Source organism: Mytilus galloprovincialis, chromosome 4, assembly GCF_965363235.1.
Source record: "Mytilus galloprovincialis chromosome 4, xbMytGall1.hap1.1, whole genome shotgun sequence".
Taxonomy (NCBI): Eukaryota; Metazoa; Mollusca; class Bivalvia; order Mytilida; family Mytilidae; genus Mytilus; species Mytilus galloprovincialis.
In genome coordinates, this window is record NC_134841.1 from 38,194,141 (window position 1) to 38,211,373 (window position 17,233).

The window sequence follows — 17,233 nt, forward strand, 5'->3', positions numbered from 1 at the left end:
TTGTGTGTTTGTATGCCTTTTTCTCCAAATTTCATCTAGGTTCTGTCAAAGGGTCAGACAGCAGGTATGTTTAGATAAGGTTTTGTGTATGTTTGCATGCCTTTTTGTCCAAGTTTCTTCTAGGTGGCGTCAAAGGATCCAACGGAAAGGTATGTTAAGATAAGATTGTGTGCATGTTTGTATGCCTTTTTGTCCAAGTTTCCTCTAGGTTGTGTCAAAGGATTGGACGGACAGGTATGTTAAGATAAGAATGTGTGTTTATATGCCTTTTGGTCCAAATTTCCTCTAGATGGCGTCAAAGGATCAGACAGCAGGTATGTTAAGATAAGATTGTGTGTTTGTATGCCTTTTTCTCCAAATTTCATCTAGGTGGTGTCAAAGGATCAAACAGCAGGTATGTTAAGATAAGATTTTGTGTATGTTTGCATGCCTTTTTGTCCAAGTTTCTTCTAGGTGGCGTCAAAGGATCCAACGGACAGGTATGTTAAGATAAGATTGTGTGCATGTTTGTATGCCTTTTTGTCCAAGTTTCCTCTAGGTGCCGTCAAAGGATCCAACGGAAAGGTATGTTAAGATAAGATTGTGTGTTTGTATGCCTTTTTCTCCAAATTTCATCTAGGTTCTGTCAAAGGGTCAGACAGCAGGTATGTTTAGATAAGGTTTTGTGTATGTTTGCATGCCTTTTTGTCCAAGTTTCTTCTAGGTGGCGTCAAAGGATCCAACGGAAAGGTATGTTAAGATAAGATTGTGTGCATGTTTGTATGCCTTTTTGTCCAAGTTTCCTCTAGGTGCCGTCAAAGGATCCAACGGAAAGGTATGTTAAGATAAGATTGTGTGTTTGTATGCCTTTTTGTCCAAATTTCCTCTAGGTGGCGTCAAAGGATCTGACGGACAGGTATGTTAATATAAGATTGTGTGTTTGTTTGCCTTTTTGTCTTAATTTCCTCTAGGTGGCGTCAAGGGATCAAACAGCAGGTATGTTAAGATAAGATTGTGTGCATGTTTGTATGCCTTTTTGTCCAAGTTTCCTCTAGGTTGTGTCAAAGGATTGGACGGACAGGTATGTTAAGATAAGAATGTGTGTTTATATGCCTTTTGGTCCAAATTTCCTCTAGATGGCGTCAAAGGATCAGACAGCAGGTATGTTAAGATAAGATTGTGTGTTTGTATGCCTTTTTCTCCAAATTTCATCTAGGTGGTGTCAAAGGATCAGACAGCAGGTATGTTAAGATAAGATTTTGTGTATGTTTGCATGCTTTTTTGTCCAAGTTTCTTCTAGGTGGCGTCAAAGGATCCAACGGACAGGTATGTTAAGATAAGATTGTGTGCATGTTTGTATGCCTTTTTGTCCAAGTTTCCTCTAGGTGCCGTCAAAGGATCCAACGGAAAGGTATGTTAAGATAAGATTGTGTGTTTGTATGCCTTTTTCTCCAAATTTCATCTAGGTTCTGTCAAAGGGTCAGACAGCAGGTATGTTTAGATAAGGTTTTGTGTATGTTTGCATGCCTTTTTGTCCAAGTTTCTTCTAGGTGGCGTCAAAGGATCCAACGGAAAGGTATGTTAAGATAAGATTGTGTGCATGTTTGTATGCCTTTTTGTCCAAGTTTCCTCTAGGTTGTGTCAAAGGATTGGACGGACAGGTATGTTAAGATAAGAATGTGTGTTTATATGCCTTTTGGTCCAAATTTCCTCTAGATGGCGTCAAAGGATCAGACAGCAGGTATGTTAAGATAAGATTGTGTGTTTGTATGCCTTTTTCTCCAAATTTCATCTAGGTGGTGTCAAAGGATCAGACAGCAGGTATGTTAAGATAAGATTTTGTGTATGTTTGCATGCCTTTTTGTCCAAGTTTCTTCTAGGTGGCGTCAAAGGATCCAACGGACAGGTATGTTAAGATAAGATTGTGTGCATGTTTGTATGCCTTTTTGTCCAAGTTTCCTCTAGGTGCCATCAAAGGATCCAACGGAAAGGTATGTTAAGATAAGATTGTGTGTTTGTATGCCTTTTTCTCCAAATTTCATCTAGGTTCTGTCAAAGGGTCAGACAGCAGGTATGTTTAGATAAGGTTTTGTGTATGTTTGCATGCCTTTTTGTCCAAGTTTCTTCTAGGTGGCGTCAAAGGATCCAACGGAAAGGTATGTTAAGATAAGATTGTGTGCATGTTTGTATGCCTTTTTGTCCAAGTTTCCTCTAGGTGCCGTCAAAGGATCCAACGGAAAGGTATGTTAAGATAAGATTGTGTGTTTGTATGCCTTTTTGTCCAAATTTCCTCTAGGTGGCGTCAAAGGATCTGACGGACAGGTATGTTAATATAAGATTGTGTGTTTGTTTGCCTTTTTGTCTTAATTTCCTCTAGGTGGCGTCAAGGGATCAAACAGCAGGTATGTTAAGATAAGATTGTGTGCATGTTTGTATGCCTTTTTGTCCAAGTTTCCTCTAGGTTGTGTCAAAGGATCGGACAGACAGGTATGTTAAGATAAGAATGTGTGTTTGTATGCCTTTTTGTCCAAATTTCCTCTAGGTGGCGTCAAAGGATCAGACAGCAGGTATGTTAAGATAAGATTGTGTGTTTGTATGCCTTTTTGTCCAAATTTCCTCTAGGTGGCGTCAAAGGATCAGACAGCAGGTATGTTAAGATAAGACTGTGTATGTATGCCTTTTGGTCCAAATTTCCTCTAGGTGGCGTCAAAGGATCAGACAGCAGGTATGTTAGGATAAGATTTTGTGTTTGTATGCCTTTTTCTCCAAATTTCATTTAGGTGGTGTCAAAGGATCAGACAGCAGGTATGTTTAGATAAGGTTTCGTGTATGTTTGCATGCCTTTTTGTCCAAGTTTCTTCTAGGTGGCGTCAACGGATCCAACGGACAGGTATGTTAAGATAAGATTGTGTGTTTGTATGCCTTTTTGTCTTAATTTCCTCTAGGTGGCGTCAAGGGATCAAACAGCAGGTATGTTAAGATAAGATTGTGTGCATGTTTGTATGCCTTTTTGTCCAAGTTTCCTCTAGGTTGTGTCAAAGGATTGGACGGACAGGTATGTTAAGATAAGAATGTGTGTTTATATGCCTTTTTGGTCCAAATTTCCTCTAGATGGCGTCAAAGGATCAGACAGCAGGTATGTTAAGATAAGATTGTGTGTTTGTATGCCTTTTTCTCCAAATTTCATCTAGGTGGTGTCAAAGGATCAGACAGCAGGTATGTTAAGATAAGATTTTGTGTATGTTTGCATGCCTTTTTGTCCAAGTTTCTTCTAGGTGGCGTCAAAGGATCCAACGGACAGGTATGTTAAGATAAGATTGTGTGCATGTTTGTATGCCTTTTTGTCCAAGTTTCCTCTAGGTGGCGTCAAAGGATCCAACGGAAAGGTATGTTAAGATTAGATTGTGTGTTTGTATGCCTTTTTGTCCAAATTTCCTCTAGGTGGCGTCAAAGGATCGGACAAACAGGTATGTTAAGGTAAGATTGTGTGTTTGTATGCCTTTTTGTCTTAATTTCCTCTAGGTGGCGTCAAAGGATCAAACAGCGGGCATGTTAAGATAAGATTGTGTGCATGTTTGTATGCCTTTTTGTCCAAGTTTCCTCTAGGTGCCGTCAAAGGATCGGACAGACAGGTATGTTAAGATAAGATTGTGTGTTTGTATGCCTTTTTGTCTTAGTTTCCTCTAGGTGGTGTCCAAGGATCAGAAGGTTGGGTATGTTAAATTAAGATAAGATTGTGTGCATGTTTGTATGCCTTTTGCCCAGGTTTCCTCTAGGTGGTGTCCAGGATGGTGTTTTTTTCTTTCTTTTTTCTATAGGTGTATGGTGTTTTTTCCTGGTGGACAACGTTAAGTATATATTTTTTTCAATTTACTAACTGTTGTCTCATAAATATTAAGATGATTTAAGTTTGTATTACAGATGGATGAGCACAGATGAAAGTTCAGTTCTACACCTGGAGGAAGATGGTTTCATTTTAGCTACCAGATAATGATGATGTAAGTATTTGGTCATAAACAATTGTATTTAAACTATTTTAAAAAAAAAAATTAGGTAATATAAATCAGTTTTTCCTTTGAAAGACCACTTGAAATTTTATTGAAAAATTGTCAATAATTTCTTGTTCAAATTTATTCTCTAATGAAATATAATTCTAAAAGAATTATTGTATTTGTAAATAGACTGATCCCCCCAATTTAGGATTTGAATTAAAACATGCATCACATTAATTTCTAATTTAATAATTACAACAAATAGATTTAATATTGACAATTTGGATATGTATTTACATATTTATTTGCATTTTAATTGGGAATATATGACTTTGTTTAGATTGTTTGTTCAAAATGTATTCATCAGATGGTTTTGGTTAGCCACCACATTCTGATAATTATCTGCATACATTAATTTTAGAATTAATGATGTTATCATTAAATAGTCTTCATAATACTGCTAAAAAAGATGAAAAAAAAATGAAAATGGTTAATGAATTACAGGCAAAAAGAGCAAAGACACAGAAAATTGCGTCATTGACACAGATCTGGATAAGAAGCTTAAAGGAAGGTTCAAGTTTCAGTCGAGATGTCAGATGAGTAGCAACTCCATGGAAGATGTTTACTTAGATCTTCAACCAAGTCCTAGGCTTTGCCATGTAAGCAATCAAACAGCAAGGATAGCAACTGGAATGAAGATTAATTATTACATTGATCTTTAAACAAGTCTGAGGCTTTGTCATGAAAGAAATAATGCAAGTATATTCAAGCCAATTAATTCTGTACAATATCAGGAAAAATGTGATAAAATCTATAAGGATTACCTATAAGGCAACACACATTTTTGTTATTTTGCACATTTACAACACACAGAAAAAGATATTTATCAGTTTGATAAATGTTTTTCCGCTATACTTGAATAAAATTTAATGCGATGAAAAGTAAATCCTGATAGAATTTTTACTTCAAGGGAGACTAGTACAATAAACAGCAAGAATGTTTCTTTCAGTGGGAGATAACTCACTATTACACAATCAGAATAAAGAATTAGATTAATAAAAGTTTATGCTGGCAATTTAACAAGTTTGTAAAATATATAATTTGTATCAATTTTAATTCCTTTTTAGGTTATAAAACAGTGCCAATGTTTTCATGAAGGGGAGTAAGACTTGTGGTATAAGATATCTTAAATACAAGTACGTATATAATTCCTCTATTTAAACAAATTTTATCATAAAATAAGTTAACAGGGAAAAAACATGCACTAGGCTTAAAGTTGTAAGAGGTCAAATGGTTTTGTTGTTGACTTAAGGTTCTAAAATTTTGAATTGATCACACTGATGTCACTGTAAAGACTTGTATGCAGGCTTTGGCTAAACCAGGAAATGAAGTACCAACGAAATTACAATTGTTCACCAAATAAAGACTCTGAAAATGGCTCCATTGATGCAGGTCAGGATATGAAGCTTGAAGGAATATCTATTTCATTTATATTGGCCAACAGCAGTCTTATAAATATAATCTAATTTATAATTTTAATTTTTGTTCAAGAAGCCGACCAGTCCAAGTTTCAGTCCAGATGGCAGATGAGTAGCAACTCAATGGAAGATGTTAACTTAGATCTACAACCAAGTCCAAGGCTTTGCCATGTAAGCAATCAAGCAGCAAGGATAGCAGCTGGAATGAAGATTAATTATTACATTGATATTCAAACAAGTCTGAGGCTTTGTCATGAAAGAAATAATGCAAGTATATTCAAGCCAATTAATTCTGTACATATCAGGAAAATGTGATAAAGTCTATAAGGATAAGCTATAAGGCAACACACATTTTTGTTATTTTGCACATTTACAACAAACAAAAATAGATGTTTATTAGTTTGATAAATGTTTTTCCAGTACACGAATAAAATTTTATACCATTAAAAGTAAATCATGATAGAACTTTTCACTTCAAGGGAGACTAGTACAATAAACAGCAAGAATGTTTCTTTCAGTGGGAGATAACTCACTATTACGCAATCAGAATACAGAATAGATTAATAAAAATTTAGGATGGCAATTTAACAAATTTGTCAAATATATAATTTGTGTCAATTTTAATTCCTTTTTAGGTTATAAAACAGTGTCAATGTTTTCATGAAGGGGAGTAAGACTTGTGGTATAAGATATCTTAAATACAAGTACGTATATAATTCCTCTATTTAAACAAATTTTATCATCATAAAATAAGTTAACAGGGAAAAAACATGCACTAGGCTTAAAGTTGTAAGAGGTCAAATGGTTTTTTGTTGTTGACTTAAGGTTCTAAAATTTTGAATTGATCACACTGATGTCATTGTAAAGACTTATAGGCAGGCTTTGGCTAAACCATGAAATGAAGTACCAACGAAATTACAAATGTTCACCAAATAAGACTCTGAAAATGGCTCCATTGATGCAGGTCAGGATATGAAGCTTGAAGGAATATCTATTTCATTTATATTGGCCAACAGCAGTCTTATAAATATAATCTAATTTATAATTTTAGTTTTTGTTCAAGAAGCCGACCAGTCCAAGTTTCAGTCCAGATGGCAGATGAGTAGCAACTCCATGGAAGATGTTAACTTAGATCTACAACCAAGTCCAAGGCTTTGCCATGTAAGCAATCAAGCAGCAAGGATAGCAGCTGGAATGAAGATTAATTATTACATTGATATTCAAACAAGTCTGAGGCTTTGTCATGAAAGAAATAATGCAAGTATATTCAAGCCAATTAATTCTGTACATATCAGGAAAATGTGATAAAGTCTATAAGGATAAGCTATAAGGCAACACACATTTTTGTTATTTTGCACATTTACAACAAACAAAAATAGATGTTTATTAGTTTGATAAATGTTTTTCCAGTACACGAATAAAATTTTATACCATTAAAAGTAAATCATGATAGAACTTTTCACTTCAAGGGAGACTAGTACAATAAACAGCAAGAATGTTTCTTTCAGTGGGAGATAACTCACTATTACGCAATCAGAATACAGAATAGATTAATAAAAATTTAGGATGGCAATTTAACAAATTTGTAAAATATATAATTTGTGTCAATTTTAATTCCTTTTTAGGTTATAACACAGTGTCAATGTTTTCATGAAGGGGAGTAAGACTTGTGGTATAAGATATCTTAAATACAAGTACGTATATAATTCCTCTATTTAAACAAATTTTATCATCATAAAATAAGTTAACAGGGAAAAAACATGCACTAGGCTTAAAGTTGTAAGAGGTCAAATGGTTTTTTGTTGTTGACTTAAGGTTCTAAAATTTTGAATTGATCACACTGATGTCATTGTAAAGACTTATAGGCAGGCTTTGGCTAAACCATGAAATGAAGTACCAACAAAATTACAAATGTTCACCAAATAAGACTCTGAAAATGGCTCCATTGATGCAGGTCAGGATATGAAGCTTGAAGGAATATCTATTTCATTTATATTGGCCAACAGCAGTCTTATAAATATAATCTAATTTATAATTTTAGTTTTTGTTCAAGAAGCCGACCAGTCCAAGTTTCAGTCCAGATGGCAGATGAGTAGCAACTCCATGGAAGATGTTAACTTAGATCTTCAACCAAGTCCAAGGCTTTGCCATGTAAGCAATCAAGCAGCAAGGATAGCAGCTGGAATGAAGATTAATTATTACATTGATCTTCAAACAAGTCTGAGGCTTTGTCATGAAAGAAATAATGCAAGTATATTCAAGCCAATTAATTCTGTACATTATCAGGAAAATGTGATAAAGTCTATAAGGATAAGCTATAAGGCAACACACATTTTTGTTATTTTGCACGTTTACAACACACAAAAAAAAGATATTTATCAGTTTGATAAATGTTTATCTGGTACATGAATAGAATTTTATACAATTAAAAGTAAATCCTGATAGAATTTTTACTTCAAGGGAGACTAGTACAATAAACAGCAAGAATGTTTCTTTCATCAGGAGATAACCCACTATTAGGCAGTCAGAATACATAATAGATTAATAAAAGTTTATGCTGGCAATTTAACAAATTTGTCAAATATAATATGAGGCAGGCATTACCTGTAAATGGGGACGAAGTCTGTATAAATTATTTTTTTGTAACTTAAATATTTGTTAAAAAAAAAGAAACGGAAATACGGTAACGTTTCCGATTTTGGTTCTGTTGTTATGGATTTTAGTTGTGACGTTATTTAAGTTATGACGTCATATGCAATGTAAACAAATAAACGCTATCATCGGGTAACGTTTTTTTTTCATATCAAGGAATTATTAAAATGAAATTGGAATTGTGTTCCTTCCTATTTTATACTATACTGATAAATATATATTTTACTCAGTTTCATACAAACAAGACCGGAAAAAGGAAGTACATTGTAGATTTCTGCGCAAATCCGGAAATTCAAAAACGCGACAAAAAAAAAAATGAACTATTTTGAGTTTATTAGTACAATGAAAATATTGGGAAAATTTTCCCGATTTTTAGCTCACCTGGCCCGAAGGGCCAAGTGAGCTTTTCCCATCACTTTGCGTCCGGCGTCCGTCGTCGTCGTCGTCCGGCGTCGTTAACTTTTACAAAAATCTTCTCCTCTGAAACTACTGGGCCAAATTGAACCAAACTTGGCCACAATCATCATTGGGGTATCTAGTTTAAAAAATGTGTGGCGTGACCCGGTCAACCAACCAAGATGGCCGCCACGGCTAAAAATAGAACATAGAGGTAAAATGCAGTTTTTGGCTTATAACTCAAAAACCAAAGCATTTAGAGGAAATCTGACATGGGGTAAATATGTTTATCAGGTCAAGATCTATCTGCCCTGAAATTTTCAGATGAATCGGTCAACCCGTTGTTGGGTTGCTGCCCCTGAATTGGTCATTTTGAGGAAATTTTGCTGTTTTTGGTTATTATCTTGAATATTATTATAGATAGAGATAAACTGTAAACAGCAATAATGTTCGGCAAAGTTAGATTTACAAATAACAGACTATGCGAATGAATTTTATTTTTACAGGACATTAGGTCTGGTAAGCATCCTAGCTTTACCAGACCGAATGAAATTTTACCAGACCAATTTTTTTTTACATCTAATTGTATATTATCCGACAAAAAACAACAAACATATGACTTTGTTGTGCCCTACTCCTCCCCGAAATGCAAAAATTAAAACAAAATGATGTAACAAGAGGGGATATTGTTATGAAAGTTGTGCACAATTGCTTGAATGCATTTCAGTGAAGAGTAATGTCCCATTTTATTGGATTTTGACAATGTTTGTGAACTAAACATAATTTACTAGAGTTTCTGTATAAAATATTATTTCCTGTTTCTTCTTTCTTTTTCATATATCTTTTGGTTTTCAATTCTTGTGGTTATATTTCATAGCTAAATTTTGTGATCTGCTTGGATGTTTATTCATTTATTGTATTTAAATCGGCAAACCCGGAATTATCCTTATCCGTTCCCAGAATCTGATCCGGTTTTATTTACATTTCCGGTTGTGCCAATGATGGCATCCATTGTTGTTTTTGACAGTCAGATATGTTTTTACCCGGATTTACACATTACTGGTTGTCGATGTTCGGCATAAAGCTAGCGGTTGAACAAAATAAACATCGCTGTGGTGAATAATAAAGATGAAAATGAATTTGAGATCGTTTGGCAATTTTGCTAGAATGTTCCATGAAAAAAAACACCGGACATTCGGACCGGAATTCAACAAAATTTTACCAGACCGATCCATTATTCACCGGATTTGTCCGACGGTCCGACGTATTTCGCATAGTCTGAAATAAGTCAACATGACCGAAATGGTCAGTTGACCCCTTTAGGAGTTATTGCCCTTTATAGTCAATTTTTAACCATTTTTCATAAATATAAGTAATCTTTTACAAAAATCTTCTCCTCTGAAACTACTGGGCCAAATTAATCCAAACTTGGCCACAATCATCTTTGGGGTATCTAGTTTAAAAAATGTGTAGCGTGACCCGGTCAACCAACCAAGATGGCCGCCACGGCTAAAAATAGAACATAGGGGTAAAATGCAGTTTTTGGCTTATAACTCAAAAACCAAAGCATTTAGAGGAAATCTGACATGGGGTAAATATGTTTATCAGGTCAAGATCTATCTGCCCTGAAATTTTCAAATGAATCGGTCAACCCGTTGTTGGGTTGCTGCCCCTGAATTGGTCATTTTGAGGAAATTTTGCTGTTTTTGGTTATTATCTTGAATATTATTATAGATAGAGATAAACTGTAAACAGCAATAATGTTCGGCAAAGTTAGATTTACAAATAAGTCAACATGACCGAAATGGTCAGTTGACCCCTTTAGGAGTTATTGCCCTTTATAGTCAATTTTTAACCATTTTTCATAAATATAAGTAATCTTTTACAAAAATCTTCTCCTCTGAAACTACTGGGCCAAATTAATCCAAACTTGGCCACAATCATCTTTGGGGTATCTAGTTTAAAAAATGTGTGGCGTGACCCGGTCAACCAACCAAGATGGCCGCCACAGCTAAAAATAGAACATAGGGGTAAAATGCAGTTTTTGGCTTATAACTCAAAAACCAAAGCATTTAGAGGAAATCTGATGTGGGGTAAAAATGTTTATCAGGTCAAGATCTATCTGCCCTGAAATTTTCAGATGAATCGTTCAACCTGTTGTTGGGTTGCTGCCCCTGGATTGGTAATTTTGAGGAAATTTTTGCCGTTTTTGGTTATTATCTTGAATATTATTATAGATAGAGATAAACTGTAAACAGGAATAATGTTCAGCAAAGTTAGATTTACAAATAAGTCAACATGACCGAAATGGTCAGTTGACCCCTTAAGGAGTTATTGCCCTTTATAGTAAATTTTTAACCATTTTTAGCTCACCTGACCTGAAAGGTCAAGTGAGCTTTTCTCATCACTTGGCGTCCGTCGTCCGTCGTCCTGCGTCCGTCGTCTGTCGTCCGTCGTCCGTCGTCCGTAAACTTTTACAAAAATCTTCTCCTCTGAAACTACTGGGCCAAATTCTACCAAACTTGGCCACAATCATCCTTGGGGTATCTAGTTTAAAAAATGTGTGGCGTGACCCGTCAAACCAACCAAGATGGCCACCATGGCTAAAAATAGAACATAGGGGTAAAATGCAGTTTTTGGCTAATAACTCAAAAACCAAAGCATTTAGAGCAAATCTGACATAGGGTAAAATGGTTGATCAGGTCAAGATTTATCTGCCTTGAAATTTTCAGACGAATAGGACAACCTGTTGTTGGGTTGCTGCCTGTGAAATGGTTATTTTAAGGAAATTTTGCAGTTTTTGGTTATTATCTTGAATACTATTATAGATAGAGATAAACTGTAAACAGCAATAATGTTCAGCAAAGTAAGACCTACAAATAAGTCAAACATGACCAAAATTGTCAGTTGACCCCTTAAGGAGTTATTGCCCTTTATAGTCAATTTTTAACAATTTTCATTAATTTGGTAAATTTATGTAAATTTTTACCAAATATTTTTCTCTGTTACTAATGGGCAAAGTTCATTATAGATATAATTGTAAGAAGCAAGAATGTTCAGTAAAGTAAGAACTTCAAACACATCACCATCACCAAAATACAATTTTGTCATGAATCCATTTGTGTCCTTTGTTTAATATGCACATAGACCAAGGTGAGCGACACAGGCTCTTTAGAGCCTCTAGTTTTTTTTGTTTTTTTTTATTGAATTTTCTACTGTTATTGGGGACTTTGTCCCCATATAATTTGTGTCAATTTTAATTCCTGTTTAGGTTATAAAAGAGTGCCAATGTTTTCATGAAGGGGAGTAAGACTTGTGGTATAAGATATCTTAAAAACAAGTACGTATATAATTCCTCTATTTAAACAAATTTTATCATACTGTCAATAAAAAGAAACAATCAGCTATCACTGGGCTTGAAAACTTTTGATCAGTTGTTATAATATTTGATTTATTAGTACCGGTAATTGAAAATCTTTTTTGCTATGTCAACTTCAACTAGGTAGAGATCTTTGTCTGGTTTTATTGGTGTTTTCATAGGCGGATCTAAGGGGGCCAGGGCCCCCTTTTGTGGGATAAAATTTGGTTGATTATAAAGGGAATCACTGAAGCTTGACTGGAATACCCCCCCCCCTTTTTTTAGGTCAGTCAGCCCAATCAGGAACATTTTCCCGCCAAAATTTCAATGGCTAATATCTCGAAAACAAGCACGATGACCTATATATTTTTTTGCTCTTTTGATTCCTTTATTAATCCCCTATCAATATATTTGATATCCATTCTCAATTTTATTTTAGTGTTTTGAAAAGTTAATCATTTTGAAACTGAGAAGCCAACTCCCTTAAAATGTTGTATATCTATTTTTATATTTTTATATATAATGTACATATAAAGTATACCAACAGTGATTCCTTTTTTACTATTTTCAATGACTAAGCATTTTATTTTTCAGGCTAGCATTCCAGCTTGTACCTACAGATTGATGTTGGAAATGGCTATTAGAGTTGACTTTTAAAAGTAAGAAAGAACAAAGAATTTTTTTAGATTTTTAAAATTTTCTATTTAAGATCATGTAAACTCCCATGTGATTTGTATAATCTTTTTACAATTTAATATTTTCTGGAATGACCTGTCAAGTTTTAGGAAGGGAAACATTATTATTTTGAAAAGTTTCTCTGCTTTAATTGTTATTCCCAGTTTGCTATTTTTTGCCTTTTTCAGTTTCTTAAAATATGACAGAAAATTGAAAAGTGTATTTCTTTTTCAGATAAGTATTACTGTGGCTGAAGGATATAATTATGTGATTAATTCTCCATACTCCTTAGAGATGTTGTGAAGGTTCTTAATATGTTGACAGCTGGGCACTCTCTCTTCACAAGACATCAGATTTAACATCCCCATTCTGACACTGGACATGACTGCCAATTTGTATATCCTGCACTACCAAACAGACGCCTTTCTCTTGCAAAGATTTTACTGCCAGTCTGCAGAAGACCAAGAGTGACCATATTTCTCTTTGGGGTCTTTCTAACTCTACTGAACAATTTCCAATATGAACGGTTCATACAAATCTTGCATAAACAAGAGAAAGAATGTAGTTGATAAATTCTAAAATAATAAATGTAAAGATTCTCCATTTTCAACAAGAGTGGAAGTTTTAATTAAGGTTAGTGTATTGTGTTTTGAATTTTCACTCAACTTTCTTTTTCTCTCTACCATTAAATGCTATGGACTTTTTTTTTACTTGTGGCTCAACAGATAGAATGGTTCTTATTAAGTTAACATTTACATTGGTTAAGAATGGAGAATCTAAGAATAACAAAAATATTGTAAATAATTCAAGTATGGCAATGGTTTTACATGGAAATCAAAAATATTATTGTCAAAATTGGTGTAATGATACATTCAAGAGATTACATGTAGCAATATGTATGTAATCCTTATTTACTACCAGTCACAGACATTTCTTGAGTAAAAATCAAGCTTATTGCTACAGGTACTCGACTCAGTTGTAATTGATCATAAGTTTAACATTGTGAAGGGGAGGTAATGCACCTGTTTAATGCCTCATACTAGAAGTTTCTTTAGTTCACAGTTTACCAATATAACTTAGACATTCTCTTCTGTAATTTGAGCAGTACGTTTAACAAAGCATCCATTAAACTTTTCATGCATTGAGTTATGCTAAGCATTTTTGGCTGAATTTTTGACAAGTCCAAAAAACAGGAGAATATTGATGAAACACCTTACTTTCAGGGAATGTAAAATAATATAGTTTCTGTAAAACAATAATTTGTGTACAATATGTACTTAATGTAATGATAAATTTTGTATATTATTGAACTACAGACCACCTTAACATATAATTGTCCATATTTTGAGCTAGAGCCGATAGACTTTTCTATAATTTTGATATAATTTGTCCCACAAGTAGTGCACTACACCTTAAAAAATATCAAAACAAGTGTAATTTATTTTATTTGTGTTTATTGTCTACAGTAAAAGAAATGCACATTAAAATAACTGTTCTTGGGCCTAAGAGATGAGTTCAGTAACTGTAGATTCAGCAAATTCCCTGATCAGTAAATGTAGATTCTGCAAATTCCCTGATAAGGAGCTATGTACATCAAAATTGAGTTAGTTGAATTCCATCTTAAAGAGTTAACTTTAAGTCTGTAAAAAAAACACTTTTCAAAGATAAATGTACCCGTTTCCTTTCAATTGAAACTTTTTCTTCTTCTGTAGGATAGTTAGTGGTTCAAATATATGCCTGTTGAGAATAAAATTACATGCAAGTTTTTGGAATTTCCACTGAAAAATGAAAATAAAATTTGCATAAAGAAACGTCCCTTACTAAAAGAGACACTAAATTTGGCAAAAACTTTACATAATGCAGGTATTTATTCTTGGTACTCCTATGTAAATCATGTCAGAAGTCGAAATGATTTAGAAATTGTTAACCAAAATAAGGATAAAAATAATAGGCTAATATACAAACAAAATTTAGAAAACTATGAAAATTTATATAATGATAAAATATTAAATTTACAAGAGAATAGCAAACTCCAAGTTTTTAAAAAAATAAAGAAAAGCTATAACTTTAAACCATACCTACTTTCTCAAAATTTTGAATATAGACAACTAATTTGTAAATTTCGAATAAGTGACCACTGTTTATTAATAATAACTGGTAGATACAGGAAAATTCCCAGAGATTTAAGACTATGTACACATTGTGATGTACTACATCATGAGTTTCATTTCTTTTTTTAAATGTAAAATAAATGAACAATTAAGAAAAGAATTTTTAAATGAAAAAATAAATATGATAACTTAAATGATATAGATAAATTAAAACATATCCTCAATCCTGAAACAAAACAGGACACTTGCAAATTAGGCTCCTTTTTAAAAAAGTCACTAAGACTGAGGGCAGGGAGTCCTTAACATGATTTAAAATCTCTTGTAGTATATTGATTTAAAGAAGACAAGGATTATAGTTCAAAGTGTCTGCATTGTTAATTTTCATTGCTTTATATATGTAAACTGTATATTATGTATCATGTTTTAAGCCATTGGCCCATATGGGCGTTAAGTGCTTTTCAATAAAGGTTAAAGATCAAAGTACCCTGTCTGCAAAAAAAGTTCAATGCAAGAGTCTTATTGCACTTAGGCTTTTTGTATCATGTCAATTAAGCATAGAAATAACCAAAAAGAAACAAATTTCTCTTTCCTATAGCTTCTATATGCAGTTTTATATGTAAATATGTGTTACAGCCTAAATTGACCTCAACTTATTTTTAGTCTTGCATCGCCTTTGACCATTTCCTAACTGTGTTGTATGCTATTGCAACTTTTCCATCCTGAAAGAATTATTTATGGCAAAATTGCTTCACAAATTTTAATTTGATGGACAAAATTACAATTTTTTAGAAGCACAAGCCCCCTATTAATATAAGGTGAAATGGGATAATATCAACTTGGTTATCAGAATTTGTGATTATCTCCCCTTATTACTTATTAAAAAGAACTTGTGCCAGTGTAGGAATTTTACTGGAAATATTTCGTTGTAAAGGAGGGATTTCAATACAATTTGAAGTAGTAAGCTGAAATCTGAAAGCACATATTTTTATGTATGAAATTAAGGAAGTTCGCATTTGCATGTCTTAAAAAAAATTGACCCCCATTTTTGTCGAGCCTTCGACTTTAGTCGAAAAAGCGAGACTAAGCGATCCTACATTCCGTCGGCGTCGGCGTCGTCGTCGTTGGCGGCGTCCACAAATATTCACTCTGTGGTTAAAGTTTTTGAAATTTTAATTACTTTCTTAAACTATACTGAATTTCTACCAAACTTGGACAGAAGCTTGTTTATGATCATAAGAAAGTATCTAGAAGTAAATTTTGTAAAAATAAAATTCCATTTTTTCCGTATTTTACTTATAAATGGACTTTGTTTTTCTGCGAGGAAACATTACATTCACTCTGTGGTTAAAGTTTTAAAAATTTTAATAACTTTCATAAACTATCCTTGATTTGTACCAAACTTGGACAGAAGCTTGTTTATAATCATAAGATAGTATCAAGAAGAAAATTTTGTAAAAATAAATTTCCACTTTTCCGTATTTTACTTATAAATGGACTTAGTTTTTTTTGCCAGAAACAAAACATTCACTCTGTGGTTTAAGTTTTTAAAATTTTTATAATGTTCTTAAACTATCCTGGATTTCTACCAAACTTAGACAGAAGCTTGTTTCTGATCATAAGATATTATTCAGAAGTAAATTTTGTAAAAAAAAAATTCACTTTTTCCGTATTTTACTTATCAATGGACTTAGTTTTTCTTCCAGTTAACATTACATACAGTCTGCAGTTAAAGTTTATACAACATTTATTAGATTCATAAACTATCCTGGATTTTTTACCAAACTTGGAAGCTTCTTTCAATCAAAAGACAGTATCGAGAGGGAAATTTTTATTGATGTTTTTCCTCATTTTGTTGAGTCTGCGATTAACAGCAAAAGTAGGCGAGACACTGGGTTCCGCGGAACCCTTACAAATTTTTCTATTTACAAATCTTTAACATGTATAATGATAAGCCATCTGTTAAAGTCTCATTAAAACTTAAACTTGTCAATGTTAAAGCTATGATAAGTCAAGAGAGAATATTTTACCCGCAAAAAATTCAATTGTTTGTATCTCGGAAACGAGCACATTGACCTTTAAATTATTTTTGCTCTTTTGATTCCTTTATTAATCATCTATCAACATAAACTAGTGTTTTGAAAAGTTCATTATTTTGAAACTTAGAAGCAAACTGCTTTCCCTTAAAAAAAGAACCACCACATAACAGCTATGATAAAATCTTTAGATTTCAGCCTTTTCATATTTCATATAATTTTGTTTTGCTCATACATTGGTGACAAACATATATGATAAATGAGAGTTATCAAATAATCGGCTTCAAGTTTTTAAAAAGGCATAAATCAAACTTGATTCATCAAACACCTTGTTTTAAACTTAGCGGAACAGTTAATATGCTGGTCAATGCCCCATGTCCTCTGCAAATGGGATAACTGTAAAGAAAGTCCTTATAAAATGATGAACAATTGTTTCTTTTATCAAAAAAATTAAATATAAGAGGTAGGGGTATACAGTAATCAACTAATGGAAAGGTTGTCTTATTTAATAAGATAGACAAGTTTTGGTTCCTACCGCACCCTCATCAGGATTAAAACT

At 33.3% G+C, this 17,233-nt stretch overlaps 2 long non-coding RNA genes across 2 annotated transcripts; both read left to right on the forward strand.

Annotated features, from left to right (window-relative positions):
• Positions 1-3,101: 3,101 nt before the first annotated feature.
• On the forward strand, positions 3,102-6,702 carry LOC143072072 (uncharacterized). Its single transcript, XR_012977032.1, has 6 exons — positions 3,102-3,977; positions 4,476-4,630; positions 5,099-5,167; positions 5,523-5,716; positions 6,085-6,153; positions 6,501-6,702. It is a non-coding gene; the product is annotated as an uncharacterized LOC143072072 (long non-coding RNA).
• Positions 6,703-7,070: 368 nt separating this feature from the next.
• On the forward strand, positions 7,071-15,589 carry LOC143072073 (uncharacterized). Its single transcript, XR_012977033.1, has 5 exons — positions 7,071-7,143; positions 7,491-7,696; positions 11,769-11,837; positions 12,450-12,514; positions 12,765-15,589. It is a non-coding gene; the product is annotated as an uncharacterized LOC143072073 (long non-coding RNA).
• The last annotated feature ends 1,644 nt before the right edge of the window (positions 15,590-17,233 follow it).